Source organism: Armigeres subalbatus, chromosome 1 (assembly GCF_024139115.2).
Source record: "Armigeres subalbatus isolate Guangzhou_Male chromosome 1, GZ_Asu_2, whole genome shotgun sequence".
In the NCBI taxonomy this organism is placed as follows: domain Eukaryota; kingdom Metazoa; phylum Arthropoda; class Insecta; order Diptera; family Culicidae; genus Armigeres; species Armigeres subalbatus.
The window spans coordinates 261,243,304-261,260,587 of record NC_085139.1 but is presented as its reverse complement, the minus strand read 5'-3'; positions in this window follow the sequence as shown (position 1 = coordinate 261,260,587).

Genomic DNA, 17,284 nt, shown 5'->3' with positions numbered 1-17,284 from the left:
AACAGCTTGAAGATGGATCATAATTCATGCGTGGTAAATGCTTTATCAAAACTGGAGAGCAAGCCAATTGCCATAATAAAACCACAATAAATAACATCGAATGCCAAAGAGCTGTATGAATGTTACTTGGGAGCCCATCTGGCATTGTCAGAGTTCAGGAGCTGTTAATCCCCAGCCTAGCTAACAAATTCGTTTCCATTCCTTATATTTGTTCTAATTCTTGTCAAGGAGATGTTCCAAATCGCGGAGGGATTGTTTTTGCAAATCTTGTCCCAAATTATGCCAAAGATTTGTCTCAAATCATGGCAAGGATTACATTTGTCCTTAATCTTGGCCAGAATTTGTTCCAATTACTGGCAGGGATTTGTTAGAAATCCATGCAATGATTTGACTCAAAACATGTCAAGAAGTTTTTCCAAATTCAGGCCAGAATTTGTCCCAAATTGATCCAAACCCTGACATGAAGTTGTTCCAAATCCTAGTAAGGAGTGTTCTAAATTCTGATAAGATTTGTTTTAACCGTGGCAAGGATTTATTCGAAGTCATGAAAAGGATTTGTCTGGAACCCGTCAAGGTATTGTCTTTAACCATGGCAAGGATTTTCCTCAAATCATGCAAAGGATTTTTCTCCATTTCTTTTTGTCTCAAATATTGGAAAGAATTTATTCCAAATCCTGGCGTGGATTTTTTTTTAATCCTGGCAAAGATATGTTCCGAATCCTGGCAAATATCTATTCCAAATCCTACCAAAGATTTGTTCCAGATTTTTTAAAGGATTCATTCCAATTCCTGGAAATGATTTCTTTCAATTCCTAATAAGGCCATGTTCCAATTTTTGTCACGGTTTTTTTCTTCTTGCTAATTCTGGCAGTGATTTGCGAAAATAAAAGCACGGATTTGCCTCAAATCTTGAAGAGGATTGGTCTCAAATACTGGACTGGTCTTAATTTTCGGCGAGGACATGTCTCAAATTCCATACTGCATTTTTTACAATTCCTGGAAGAAGAATTTTTTTCAAATCCTGAGATGGATTTGTTCCCAATCCTGGAAAGTTCAAAATCCTGATAAGGATTTGTCCTAAATCCTGATTGAGATTGATCCCAAATCCTGGTCCCAAATTGTACCCAATTTTGGCAGGGATTTGTCCCAAGTCCTTACCAGAATGGATTCCAGTCGGAATCCATTCGGATTCCAGTCGGAATCCATTCGGATTCCAGTCGGAATCCATTCGGATTCCAGTCGGAATCCATTCGGATTCCAGTCGGAATCCATTCGGATTCCTGATCTATTTGCCTATATACGGCTTTTTTGGCAAAATGACCGATTCAGTAGAACGACACTTTCGGTCGAGTTTTTCTTTTTGATTTTGTGTGCCATGAATTTATAGTTATTTGAATTATCGTTTGGCGAGTATAATATACATAATATCCATTGCCGATAGCTATCTTATCGATCTTATGTCTCACGTGACTCGTCATACACAACCGCGCCAACGCGGCATAATGAATCGCTTACTTTGAGCGTGATTACAGCGGCTTACTCTTTTTGAAATCAGCATGGCGAAAGGCATCAAAGGGTTGATATCTCCAAAATGAGCATCATAATAGAAGAAATATTTGGTAGGCGTAGTAGCGGACACCTTCCTACATAACTGGTACCAAATACTTTTTCGTGAAAAGTTCCTTCTGTTGTAAAAACCCGTGTTAGATGTATTCGCCATACAAACTTTCGATAGAGTTGACATCTCTTTATTGCTCTTTAAGCTTCAGCCATTAGGTTTTTCGGAATATTTGGTTAGATGGATTAAATCATATCTTAGAGATAGAACACAGTTAGTGCGCTTCCATGATAAATTGTCTTCGCCAATTAAAGTTACTTCTGGTGTACCACAAGGATCACACTTAGGTCCATTATTGTTCATTCTATTTGTTAATGATATAACACTCATATTAAAACGCCTTAAGGTCCTTATTTATGCCGATGACATGAAATTGTACATGGAAATTTGTGATGATGCTGACTTAGCCGTATTTCAACAAGAAATTGACGATTTTTATAACTGGTGCTCAAAAAACCTTCTCGATATAAACGTGAAAAAATGTAGCATAATTTCATTTACTAGAAAGCAGATATTACAAAACATTACCTGTAAGCTAGGCCAGGAACGAATTATACGATGCACAAAAGTGAGAGACTTAGGGTTATTATTAGACTCCAAGTTGACCTTTGTAGAACATTATAACGTCATTATTCATAAAGCACATAACATGCTTGGATTCATTAAGCTTTCATTAAGCGTTTCAGTTATCATTTCAATGACCCTTACACGATAAAAACACTCTATGTGTCCTACGTCAGATCAATATTAGAATACTGTAGCATTGTCTGGTCACCCTATCAAGAAGTCCACTCAAATCGAATCGAATCATCCATCCCCCTGATTAGTTACGGACGATACGTAAATCCAGCTTTTTACGCTAGCTATAAATATGATGAGGGGTGATTCAATTATGACAGATGCTGCGTGCAGATTTGAAAGGTATATCGAAGTAGTCTTTGACTATACATTTGATTTCATAACTGTCAATATTTTTCAAATGTTCATGATACACCGAATATACCTCGGTAAATGATGTTTTTTTGTTTAGATGTTTTAAAATGATTTTCTCCATTTTAGGTAATCCGCAATTAATTTAAATTTCTGTCGTAAGCTCGAGCGTAAACTAGTATTTCTAGACCAACATTTGAAAAGGGCGTAACAGCCAAAAATTATTCCTTCTGATTCTTCGACTACATATGAAGTTATATATGTGGACAAAGAATCAGAAGGAATAAATTTTGGCTGTTGCGCCCTTTTCATGTGTTGGTCTAGATTTGGCAAAAACACGCAACGAGGATTTGTAAGCTGTAACCAACAGGTGTTACACCGATTGGTGATTAGTCCCGGAAACTACGTCGATGGTTTCTCTTAGGAACAAGAACGCTTCCAGTCGTTTATCTCCACTTTTTGCCCTTCTAATCAAACTTGGATGCTATGTACATGGCATTAGATTGGCATTACTATTGAGACGCTCCCCAATGTCAGTTTACCCAACGAAGGATACGTTTTTAAATTAGCATTCTAATTGAGACGCAGTTATAATGGGATTTCAATGATAATTATCGATTTAAATAAGATAATTTCATTGCCTATTTTCCCAAGTATTGTGTAAACATGAGAATGATCCGAAGACAATCAACAAGAAGTAAAACATTTAGAATGTAATTGTAATTTTAGGAAAAATGTGTCCTTTTTCATTATTTCATAGAGTTAGAGTTAAGCTCAAGCGTAAGAAAATAATTCGAGACCTGTAGTCATTTGTTTTCATGAACGTTTTTCTAATTTATGCTCCGATATTGCTACGTCTTTTTCCTTTCTCGTATAAGAAAATCGCACTTTTGATCTATAGGGTCTAAGGGTCGATTTCTTCACCTCCGCTTAGGGCTTAAACCAGGTTTAAGCGTATGGGTAAGCACCGCTTAAGAGTTAAGCGGAGGTGAAGAAATCGGCACTAAGTTAAATATAATTAATAAAGCTGGTTTTGGAGCGAAACAGTGCTGGGTGAAATCGTTTTTGATAACCATCAACCAATGCAGTGACCCTCCGCTTTGCAAGTTCCGGAGCATTTAAGATCACTCCTGATGGAATCTAAGTTTAAAAGTGCTCGCGTTTTCGGGGGCACACAACTCGATTCGGAAGCAACGCACAACTGTCATTTTTATTATTTCACGCATGCTGCGACGCAGCAAACCTAAATCAACAAAAATGGCAGTTGTGCGCCGCCTCTGAATCGAGTGGTGTGCCCATGAAAACGCGAGCACTTTTAAATTTGGATTCCGTCAGGAGTGACCTTAAGTTTGTACGAGATCCGCAACATGTGCTCAACAACCTAAAATCCATAGGAATCAACTTTTCAGTACTCCAGAAGCGTACATCAACTAATATTCGTTTGGATACCTAAAAAGTAAAATAAAGAAATATAAGTAATCGCAATATTTAACTACTTGAAAGCATTATTGCATTGTAATAATGACAGATTTATGTTTTGATAGAAAGTTCTAACGAGTCACAGGTTGCTAAGATGGATTCATAAACAAATTATAGTGGACAAGGCATGTGTCAAGAGAGGTTATTCAAAGCATTATGGCACTGTTGCGCAAAAAGCTGGATACTAAATATGTTGTCCCCGATAATTACTTATTCAGCTGGTCCTTTTCCGATGACACAAGACCACAAATATTTCAACAGGAAATTCTTTGAAATTTACACTCGAAGTTTTCTAACGATAAATTGTATTAAATTTTGAAGGAAATCATGAAAAAATTCTGGAATTCTAACGTGATGTTCTAGTAGTCAATTGGAAAAATCACGGAAAATTCTGCGGACTTATTCAAATTTGAATCAGCGTGGAAAATGACAAATTTTAAATGGCGTGCCAAAAAAAACTGTTGGCGGTGGTAGCATGGCACGGCAGCGTACACCTCTACACATGGGAGCATTAAATCAAATTGATTTCACGTTGATGCATCAAAATGTCAAGATACCGCACCAACCAAACCGAGTCAACATTCTGTTACTGTTGATTGCTCATATGGTGAACGAGCAAACCCCCTGCAGCAACCCAACAAGGTCGATTCCATTCTGCAATCCTGACGAATGCGGGACACTCCACTTATCGTTAATTACGATCCTCCATCAGCATCATCATCATCATCATCTCGAAAGCCGATGCGGTGGAATTACAGTAATTATGTTTTAATACCACAGTTTCTGCCCGCCGGTGTTTTCCGTTCGTGTCCCGTGTTCGACTTCCGCCGCCGCACACGCAGCCCTTTTGATGTGGCTTCGGACTCTATATCCGTAATCCTGCAGCAATGTGTACGGGAGGGTGGAATGCTTTCAACTTCCAATCCGATGTAGCAATCCATTCGCTCCCCGTAGGCCTCCTCGACCCGTGTGCCGCAAGAAACACTATTAATCAACGCCTACCGGGATCAAGACAGCCGGTCGAACCGAGAGCTGTAAACAAACCACTTGACTGTGAAAGAAATTCGAGAGGAAACACGAGGGGATGATTCTTTTGTGGCTTTTCGTCGAACAAGAAGTGACGGGGAAACACCATCGAAGATGCTGGCAGGTTGGGGCTTCTTATGGGTAGGAAGCGGCTGATGATTTTTTTCCCACTCAAAGTGCGAAACCTTTTCCAACGCCAGGGACCAGTTTGACGGACGGTGTGCGGTGTGGTTAAGCTTGTTGTTGTCATAAGTACGAAAAAATATGACGTCTAAGCCACGTGGCGAAAACCGGACGGAAAAACACGGTAGCTTAATTAGGGGGTCCAATTAACAGAAGTTTTTAACAGCCGGTTTGACAGCAAACTCTGGTAGTGCTTCGCTCAGGGTCTTTTTTAGGTGAAATACGAGAAGGCTCTACACGATCTTCATTTAACCCAACCCTCGGTTTTTCCTATACAGATAGGCAGAACATATTTGGGAATAGCTATGGGTGTTCTTCCGAGCTGGTTGCTTGTACTGTTTGGAGATTTCACTTTTCAGTTATAGATTTCAAACGTGATAGATTCAAAACCAAAAGCGAATGTACATTGTTGAAAATAATCCCATTTGAACAGTTGCTTGTGGTGTAAATTGAACTTTCAAGTATGGGTGGTAGGTGCACGCTCGAAGAAAGACAAATCAGTTACACCTACTGAATTGACATTGAGGGACATCGGTTTTAGATGAAGCCCGTTAGAATCTAATTTAAAAATTACCTCACGCTTTCAAAGGCACATATCTCAAGAAGCAGCGTGCAGGAACAAGTGAAAACCAGCTTTACATATTTGCAGCATACATAAAGCGTGATTTTCAGACGTGCATCAGTTTTAATTAACTAAGCTGCCGCTAACCGCAAGTTAGACTTATCTGTATATGGACGCCATATCCAGATAAGTCTGATTTGCGGTTAGCGGCAGTAGACCTGTGCGCCGCCGCGCCACGCCGCCGCCGCCGACACTTTTTGGCGTACGCCGACGCCGGTCAAGGTGTCGGCGGCGCGCCATACGCCGGTTGACTCCACGCCGCCGAATTTCGTATTTCACGCCGATGATTGGCCAACACAAAAGTCACCTATCATGCATTAATTAATTAGCTATTATAACTTTAGCAGATTTATTTGCTATCTCTGTCACATTTACCCGTATTGGCATGTTAAATGTTAGGTCATCTTCTTGGCTACAGACCTACAAATCAACGAGTGTAGCGATGAACTTCTACTCTCATATGAAACTTCATGTGGAATAATCTCATTATGGTCGTATTGGGTTGTTCATCATCTTTTTGAAGGTTTGAATTTTACATCTTAATTCTAGAGTGCTTTGAAAATAGGTCGTATGTACAAAAGAGAGTCTCTCTTTGGATCTATTCTCTTTCAATTATTACAAAACTTTACATAAGTTTACTTCGAACTTCTCGGCAGATATCCAAAGACAATAGCTTTGTCTATCATGCTAAAGTGGAAATGTTGCAAAACATGCAAAACTAGCCGATATATTAGCGAAAGAGAGCGTGATCAAAGAGAATCTCTCCTTTGCCCATACGACCTATTCTCAAAGCAATCTAGAATTGGTCTAGTGCTTATATTCGTGGCTACAAGTCAACACTATGAATGTTGGATTTGGATTCCCAGTCTGGTAAGATTTTTCCAAACTTCCCTGGACATGGAATATCATTGTGATAGCTTCGTGATATAGAATGCAAAAGCTACAGCACAATGGGGCATGTGACCGACCAAATTGAACATTTCCTTCACTCCTCCTTGTACTTAAATTGCCAGAAATGTTCTGAAAAAAACTGGTTTCGATTTATATTGATAAACAAGTTCCAAAGAATTTTTTTGGTTTTCCTGAAATAATTTCCAAAGTAAGTCCTGGAGGAAGTTCTGAAGAAATACCTGAAGAAAATTCTTAGTTTTGCGGATTTTCTGAATTTATCCTCGTATTTCAGGAGGATTTTCTTAAGGAATCCCTGGAGAAAATTTTGAAGGAATTCTTGGAGGAATGTCCAAAAAAGTCTTTCAAGAAATTTAAAAATGTCGATTATTTTTTTAGGAGTGCCTTTGAAAATGGCTCTAGCTATTCGTACGGAGATATCCAAAAATGCGTCTTAGAATTTTGAAAGAAAATGGCAGAGAAAGTTCCGAAGGAATTACTAGATGAATTTTTGAGGCAGACCAAAGACACTTACGCGAAGCCCACGATAATCTATATAAAATAATTCATTTTGATAAACAATTCCCAAATAAATTTTCTTGGTTTTCTTGAAATAATTTACGAAGGAAGTCCCGGAGGAAGTTCTGCACGAACACATGAAGAAAATTCTTAGAGTCTAAATTCTAGAGTCTTAAAGAAATTTCTGGATCTGTCTCCTTAGTAATTTCTGGAGGATTTTCTGACGAAATCCCTGAAGAAAATTTCGAAGAAATTCTTGGATGAATGTTCAAAGTAATTCTCTAAGAAATTTAAGAATATAGGTAATTCTTTTAGGAGGAAATTATATCTGATATCTGAAAACTCGTATGTAGTGCAAGTGTACCGGTTTTGGCCATCTTAGTGCCTAATTTGGCCAACCCTGAAAAATCCCTGAAAAGCTGTTCTATTTTCGGAGTTATGGGAGAAATTGGACAAATTAGGAACTGGTACAGTTACTTATGTATTTATGCAGTTATCCAGGCTTGGGTCTTGCTCTGCATACGGTTCCACCAAATAGTACAGTCGAATTTAATCACCATTCTGCTTTCAATGCACTGCTGTATGAAGGGTGAAAACGGAGGTGGCACACCCGTAAGCAGAGACACTTACGCGAAACCGGCGGGATACAGAGAATCTCATTTTAACAGTAGGGGGATTCAGTTAACGGCGTAGGTTGCTGTGTATCTGTTTATGGAAATGTTTCATAGGCGATTTGAAATATGTCCCTAGTGATTGAGTGTGAAACATTTCTATAATCAGATACGCAGCAACCTACGCCGTTAAGTGTATACCCCTAGTGTAATTCATCAGACTAATAAATTGATTCGCAATCCTTTTTGAGCTTTCCGAGAGATGGCTTCTTCAAGGAAGGGCGCGTAAAATCCATTACAACTGAGGGAAAGTGGACCCATCTGCATGGGTAGAATATTTTAAAAATGTTTCAACAGGAATTTCTGAAGAAATGCCTGATGGATTTGTCAGAATTAATCTTAAAAGAAATTTTGGAGGAATTTCCGGAAGAATTCTTTAAGAAATTTCCTAGGGTCCTAAGAAGTTCCGAAACAATTCCCGAGGGAAATTTCAAAGAAAAACCTGGTTGCATTTGTGGAAGTTTTTTAATGAGGAGAAATTCTCGATCGAATTCCTTACGGAATTTTTGATGGTTTACTAGAATGTTTCTTGATGACTTACCGAAGTGATTCCTAAATATATTTCCTAGGGAATTATTTGAGGTATTTACGAAAAAAAAACCTTTAAAATTTTCGAAGGAACTCCTGCAGTAAATTCTCAATTTTCTCAATTTCAATTAGACCGTTCCGATAATTTTCTATATAATAAAAATGAGTTGAGATTTCCGTCCTGACGATTTAACTCGCGAACGGGTCGACCGATTTCATGATTCTTCCCCTTATCGATTCGTTTTGTATATACCGAAAGCTGGGAACGGGTTCAACGGGAAAATATTAAAAAAATCATTAAAATACTATTTTGGGTCAGCTGTTGGGGAAACAAAACAAACGCACGGAAATTGATCTAGAGTGCGGCGCTGCAAATAGTTCAATGTGACATTTATAACACCCGGGCAACGCTGGGTTTCTTCCGCTAGTTATAAATACTTTTTGTTTATTGAATAATTCCATTTTTTTTTCAAATAATTTACTGTGTTATGGTTACATATATCCTAACATTCTATTTAATTTCATACAACATCGAGTTTTCCAGAATGTTTCGTATATTTGTCAAGTGATATAATTTTTCTTTCGCAATGTTTCGAGGATTTTGCACAACGTGTTTTTCAGCTATTACATAAAAAATTTCATCAATATCACTACTTAATCCATTCTATCTGGGTTCTATACTCATTTAACAAGCATTATAAATTTTAAAATATAAATAATTGCTAACGGACGAGAATGTCAAATGAATTTCAAATGAATAGCAATTAGCTCCAAAAAACATTTAAAATTATTCCGAGCTCTCGTTTTCACCAATGCAACCAGTTTTTTACTTTTTGGAGCAATGTGGTCTGTGTCATTAATGTCCAAATGAAACCACACCGTACGTGAAAATGTCTGATTCTAAAACGATATCCTTACTGATATGATGATTATTCATTTTCAAATACTTTGTGGTTTTTCGAAATTTTCAGGTCATTGAAATTATGTTCCAGCCAGATCTCGTCGTTAATGCGAAAAGACAGACATTATTATGCGTCTGTATTGAAAATTACATTATACGTTCTTTTCTAAGTAGTTTACCAAAAAATACGTTCCAAAAATAACCCATTTAGTGCAAAAAAAAATTGGTCAAAAAAGTTACATATTTTCCTTATTTTAAGCAAAAAATTCGAGAGTTATACATCACGTGAAAGAGTAGGATGTAATTTATAGGAGGTATCGACATTTTCATTGAATAACAAACGGTATTTCAATTGGTGACTTTTTCTTAGTGTATTTATAATTATCGGAACGGTCTATATCCGCAGTTTCATTATTTTGGGAGTTTTTCTTGGCATGTAGTCTTGATTCTAGAGTCAAAATTGAGTTTGTTTTACTGCTGTCCGGATTTTCTGAGAAATTCTTGGAGAAATATAGAAATTTGTATTTATATTCCAATAGCTACTTGTTAGGGAAATCCATTAAAAATTCCTTTGTAAGTTTTTTTTCAGAATTCCTTCGGTCATTCCTTCAGAAATTCATTTTAAAATTTTGTTCGAAAATCTTTTCAGGTTCTTTTTCCTTTTTGGTTATTCCTTCGAGAATTGAGTCAAAGATCCCTCCAGAAATTTCTTTGAAAATCTCTTTAGAAAAGCCACCAGGAATTAATTAGGACATTCATCCAAAGGTTCCTTCAGAGAACCCTCCGGAAAGCCCTTTTATTTATTTTTCCTTTGGAACTTCCTTAAGAATTTTTTTCAGAGAACCATACGAAATTCCTGCAGGAATAATTCCGGAACGAATTCTAATTTGGAGCATTTTTTAAAGGAATTTGAGTATTAAACGTATTTTCAATTAAAAAACACTTCAACGACGGATTAAAAAAATTAAGGAATTTATAAACGAAATTTCCGAAGATTTTCCAAAAGAATTTCAGAAGAGATTCCTGAAAGAATTCTTAAAGAAATTTTAAAGGAAATTTTCGAAGATCTACATTCTGCAGGAATTTCCGGAAGAGTTGCTAAAGGAATTTCCGGAGGATTTCCTATAGGAAATTCGGAAAGAATTCCTGGAGAAAGTTCCAAATAAATTCCAGAGAAACATTTTGAAAAAATACCAAAAATAACTGAATAAATTCTTAGAGGAATTACTGGAAGAATTTTTATTAGAAATTCCTGAAGGAATTTAAAATAAATCCTAAATCAAATTCTGAAGGTTTTCTTCTAAAGGGATTTCCGGATGTATTCCTAAAATAGTGTCCGTAAGTATTCCTATAGAAATTCTTGAAAGATTTTTCATAGTTATTTTCTAAAGAATTCTTAAAGGAATTTTCGTAAACAAGTTTTCCGAATTCCCAATTCCCGAAGGCTTCGTGAAAGAATTTCCGAAGCAATCCCTAAACTAATTTCTAAGGAATTTCCTGAAGGAACTTTTGGAGAAATTTCGAAACGAATTTCCGAAGAAATACCCAAATAAATTTTCAAGGGATTTCTTGGAAGGAAGTTCTGGAAGATTCTAGGAGGAAGTTCTGATGGAATTCATGAGTGAAATTCTAAATAAATTCGCAGAATTCCTTTTTTGAATTTTCAGAGGAATATCTAGATGAATTTCCAAACGAATTTTTGGATTTTTAATCGAATTACTTTCCAATGAACTTATGTGCTGTGATGCGGCAATGTCCTAGTGGAGGATGTAATGTAAACTTTTAATGTGGAGATACAAGCTATAGCTTTTAAGATGTTCACTCCATTTCAGTCTGACTGTAGCTAGCTATTGTACAAAAAAATCCTATGTTCATAAAAAGCATCATATGCCTTGCAGCGTAATTTTTTTTATATGCTTAAAGTTCTTTACGCCGATTCACGCCGCCGCCGCCGCCGCCGCCGCCGAACATTGCTTACGGCGTAACGCCGCCGACGCCGCCGCCGCCGGTGTAAAAATGGCCTTACGCCGCCGCCGTTCTCAAATACTTCGGCGCACAGGTCTAAGCGGCAGTAAGGGCGTATGCCATAAATAATGGAATATAACGTGAAATGAAAAGTGATATGCGAGAAGTGATACTTTATTGGAAAAATGAGAAGTGCGAAACGACAAGTGAAAAGAAGAATCGATAATATTGTAATCTGAGACTTGGGAGGCAAGAAGAGAAATGTGACATGCAAAAAGTAAGAATAAGGATTGAGGAATGATAAAAGAAAAGTGGGTAGTGAATATGACATAACGTTAGAATTGACCATTTTCATCAACCATACTCAAATTAAATATGTTACATTATGTGGAAGATTATGATTTGAAATGTGTATTGAAGGTAACCACTTTGCTTCAATGGGACTCGAGCCCACGACCCTCAGTACCCTAATACCCGGAAAATAGGCAATTAACTTTTACTGTACCATTTACTTTCTAGAACCGCCAACTAGAGAAGGATATTGAATGAGAGAGGTAAAGTTCTGGAGTTTGAATTCGCGACTAAAGATGTCAATTTTTCACGCACAGTCTGACAGTTTCTTATGGGATTTTACTGTGGAGGTACAAGAAGGGGTGATTGGCGGCCATGTTTCACGCACTGTCTGACTGATAGCAATGAGATTTTGCCATATGAGTGAGTAGTGGCATTACCTTCGCATTCGCGAATATGGAAACTGATAAGAATGGTTAGAATTTACATCGAGGTGAAGTGCCCCTCGCGCTTTGTTTTATAAAACCATAAACCATAAATGCAATCATCTTTAATCCCCAAAACCATAAAATCTACGAAAAATTTCCAAAATTCACCATAAATAGGTCAATGCTTATACGCACTTATGAAGGTAAACGTGTAATTTGCAGTTCTTTGTGAAATCTAAGGATGGTCATTTTTTTTAAATGTATTCTTTTCAACAAAAACGCGTATCTTGTATCAATGGTAAATCATTTTGACCTAAACTTAATATTTTAGAAACGCCTTAGAAAAATTAAAATTCTTGAAAAACTTAAAACTCTGCGAGTAGAAAAAGTCCTTGTCAGGATTTGAGACAAATCCTTGTCAGGATTTGAGACAAATTCTTGTCAGGATTTGAGACAAATCCTTGTCAGGATTTGAGACAAATCCTTTTCAGGATTTGAGACAAATCCTTGTCAGGATTTGAGACAAATCCTTGTCAGGATTTGAGACAAATCCTTGTCAGGATTTGAGACAAATCCTTGTCAGGATTTGAGACAAATCCTTGTCAGGATTTGAGACAAATCCTTGTCAGGATTTGAGACAAATCCTTGTCAGGATTTGAGACAAATCCTTGTCAGAATTTGAGACAAATCCTTCTCAGGATTTGAGACAAATCCTTGTCAGGATTTGAGACAAATCTTTGTCAGGATTTGAGACAAATCCTTGTGAGGATTTGAGACAAATCCTTGTCAGGATTTGAGACAAATCCTTATCAGGATTTGAGACAAATCCTTGTCAGGATTTGAGACAAATCCTTTCCAGGATTTGAAACAAAGCCATGTCAGAATTTGAGACAAATCCTTCCCAGCATTCGGAACAAATCTTTGTCAGGATTTGAGACAAATCCTTGTCAGGATTTGAGACAAATCCTTGTCAGGATTTGAGACAAATCCTTGTCAGGATTTGAGATAAATCCTTGTCAGGATTTGAGACAAATCCTTGTCAGGATTTGAGACAAATCCTTGTCAGGATTTGAGACAAATCCTTGTCAGGATTTGAGACAAATCCTTGTCAGAATTTGAGACAAATCCTTGTCAGGATTTGAGACAAATCCTTGTCGGGATTTGAGACAAATCCTTGTCGGGATTTGAGACAAATCTTTGTCAGGATTTGAGACAAATCCTTGTCAGAATTTGAGACAAATCCTTGTCAGGATTTGAAACAAATCCTTGTCAGGATTTGAGACAAATCCTTGTCAGGATTTGAGACAAATCCTTGTCAAGATTTGAGACAAATCCTTGTCAGGATTTGAGACAAATCCTTGTCAGGATTTGAGACAAATCTTTGTCAGGATTTGAGACGAATCTTTGTCAGGATTTGAGACAAATCCTTGTCAGAATTTGAGACAAATCTTTGTCAGGATTTGAGACAAATCCTTGTCTGGATTTGAGAAAAATCCTTATCGGGATTTGAGAAAAATCCTTATCAGGATTTGAGACAAATTCTTGTCAGGATTTGAGACAAATCCTTGTCAGGATTTGAGACTAATCCTAGTCAGGATTTGAGACAAATCCTTGTCAGGATTTGAGACAAATCCTTGTCAAGATTTGAGACAAATCCTTGTCAGGATTTGAGACAAATCCTTGTCAGGATTTGAGACAAATCCTTGTCAGGATTTGAGACAAATCCTTGTCAGGATTTGAGACAAATCCTTGTCAGGATTTGAGACAAATCCTTGTCAGGATTTGAGACAAATCCTTATCAGGTTTTGAGAAAAATCCTTATCAGGATTTGAGAAAAATCCTTATCGGGATTTGAGAAAAATCCTTGTCAGGATTTGAGACAAATCTTTGTCAGGATTTGAGACAAATCTTTGTCAGGATTTGAGACAAATCTTTGTCAGGATTTGAGACAAATCCTTGTCAGGATTTGAGACAAATCCTTATCAGGATTTGAGACAAATCCTTGTCAGGATTTGAGACAAATCCTTGTCAGGATTTGAGACAAATCCTTGTCAGGATTTGAGACAAATCCTTGTCAGGATTTGAGACAAATCCTTGTCAGGATTTGAGACAAATCCTTGTCAGGATTTGAGACAAATCCTTGTCAGGATTTGAGACAAATCCTTGTCAGGATTTGAGACAAATCCTTGTCAGGATTTGAGACAAATCCTTGTCAGGATTTGAGACAAATCCTTGTCAGGATTTGAGACAAATCCTTGTCAGGATTTGAGACAAATCCTTGTCAGGATTTGAGACAAATCCTTGTCAGGATTTGAGACAAATCCTTGTCAGGATTTGAGACAAATCCTTGTCAGGATTTGAGACAAATCCTTGTCAGGATTTGAGACAAATCCTTGTCAGGATTTGAGACAAATCCTTGTCAGGATTTGAGACAAATCCTTGTCAGGATTTGAGACAAATCCTTGTCAGGATTTGAGACAAATCCTTGTCAGGATTTGAGACAAATCCTTGTCAGGATTTGAGACAAATCCTTGTCAGGATTTGAGACAAATCCTTGTCAGGATTTGAGACAAATCCTTGTCAGGATTTGAGACAAATCCTTGTCAGGATTTGAGACAAATCCTTGTCAGGATTTGAGACAAATCCTTGTCAGGATTTGAGACAAATCCTTGTCAGGATTTGAGACAAATCCTTGTCAGGATTTGAGACAAATCCTTGTCAGGATTTGAGACAAATCCTTGTCAGGATTTGAGACAAATCCTTGTCAGGATTTGAGACAAATCCTTGTCAGGATTTGAGACAAATCCTTGTCAGGATTTGAGACAAATCCTTGTCAGGATTTGAGACAAATCCTTGTCAGGATTTGAGACAAATCCTTGTCAGGATTTGAGACAAATCCTTGTCAGGATTTGAGACAAATCCTTGTCAGGATTTGAGACAAATCCTTGTCAGGATTTGAGACAAATCCTTGTCAGGATTTGAGACAAATCCTTGTCAGGATTTGAGACAAATCCTTGTCAGGATTTGAGACAAATCCTTGTCAGGATTTGAGACAAATCCTTGTCAGGATTTGAGACAAATCCTTGTCAGGATTTGAGACAAATCCTTGTCAGGATTTGAGACAAATCCTTGTCAGGATTTGAGACAAATCCTTGTCAGGATTTGAGACAAATCCTTGTCAGGATTTGAGACAAATCCTTGTCAGGATTTGAGACAAATCCTTGTCAGGATTTGAGACAAATCCTTGTCAGGATTTGAGACAAATCCTTGTCAGGATTTGAGACAAATCCTTGTCAGGATTTGAGACAAATCCTTGTCAGGATTTGAGACAAATCCTTGTCAGGATTTGAGACAAATCCTTGTCAGGATTTGAGACAAATCCTTGTCAGGATTTGAGACAAATCCTTGTCAGGATTTGAGACAAATCCTTGTCAGGATTTGAGACAAATCCTTGTCAGGATTTGAGACAAATCCTTGTCAGGATTTGAGACAAATCCTTGTCAGGATTTGAGACAAATCCTTGTCAGGATTTGAGACAAATCCTTGTCAGGATTTGAGACAAATCCTTGTCAGGATTTGAGACAAATCCTTGTCAGGATTTGAGACAAATCCTTGTCAGGATTTGAGACAAATCCTTGTCAGGATTTGAGACAAATCCTTGTCAGGATTTGAGACAAATCCTTGTCAGGATTTGAGACAAATCCTTGTCAGGATTTGAGACAAATCCTTGTCAGGATTTGAGACAAATCCTTGTCAGGATTTGAGACAAATCCTTGTCAGGATTTGAGACAAATCCTTGTCAGGATTTGAGACAAATCCTTGTCAGGATTTGAGACAAATCCTTGTCAGGATTTGAGACAAATCCTTGTCAGGATTTGAGACAAATCCTTGTCAGGATTTGAGACAAATCCTTGTCAGGATTTGAGACAAATCCTTGTCAGGATTTGAGACAAATCCTTGTCAGGATTTGAGACAAATCCTTGTCAGGATTTGAGACAAATCCTTGTCAGGATTTGAGACAAATCCTTGTCAGGATTTGAGACAAATCCTTGTCAGGATTTGAGACAAATCCTTGTCAGGATTTGAGACAAATCCTTGTCAGGATTTGAGACAAATCCTTGTCAGGATTTGAGACAAATCCTTGTCAGGATTTGGGACAAATCCTTGTCAGGATTTGGGACAAATCCTTGTCAGGATTTGGGACAAATCTTTCCCAGGATTTGAAACAAATCCTTTCCAGGGTTTGCGACAAATTCTTGACTGGGTTTTAGACAAATTCTTGACAGGATTTGAGACAAATTCTTGACAGGGTTTGCGACAAATCTTTTCCAGGGTTTGAGACAAATATTTGCCAGGATGTGAGACAAATCCTTGCCAGTTTTAGAGACAAATCCTTGCCAGGATTTGAGACAAAACTTTCTTAGGATTCGGGACAAATCTTTCCCAGGATTTGGGACAAATCTTTCCCAGGGTTTGAAACAAATCCTTTCCAGGGTTTGCGACAAATTCTTGACTGGGTTTTAGACAAATTCTTGACAGGATTTGAGACAAATTCTTGACAGGGTTTGCGACAAATCTTTTCCAGGGTTTGAGACAAATCTTTGCCAGGATGTGAGACAAATCCTTGCCAGTTTTAGAGACAAATCCTTGCCAGGGTTTGAGACAAATCTTTGCCAGGATGTGAGACAAATCCTTGCCAGTTTTAGAGACAAATCCTTGCCAGGATTTGACACAAACCCTTGCCTTTATTTAACACACATCCTTGTCAGAATGTGGGACAAATCCTTGCCAGGATTTGAGACAAATCCTAGTCAGGATTTGAGACAAATCCTTGCCAGGATTTGAGACAAATCCCTCCTAGGATTTTGAATAAATCCTTGTCAGGTTCTGGGACAAATCCTTGTCAGCATTTAAACAAATGCTTGCCATTATTTGAGACAAATCCTTACCAGGATTTGGACAAATCTTTACCGGGATTTGAGACAAATCCTGGTCAGGATTGAGACAAATCCTTGACAGGATTTGAGAAAAATACTTGTCAGGGTTTGGGACAAATCTTTCCCAGGTTTTGGGACAAATCTTCCCAGTATTTGGGACAAATATTTCCCAGGATTTGGGACGAATCAATTGTCTCAAATTCTGGTTTGTTTAAAATCCTGACTGGGATTAGTCTCAAATAAAAAAAAAATATATCCCACATGTTGGCAGGGATTTATTCGAAGTTCTTTCCTCTAA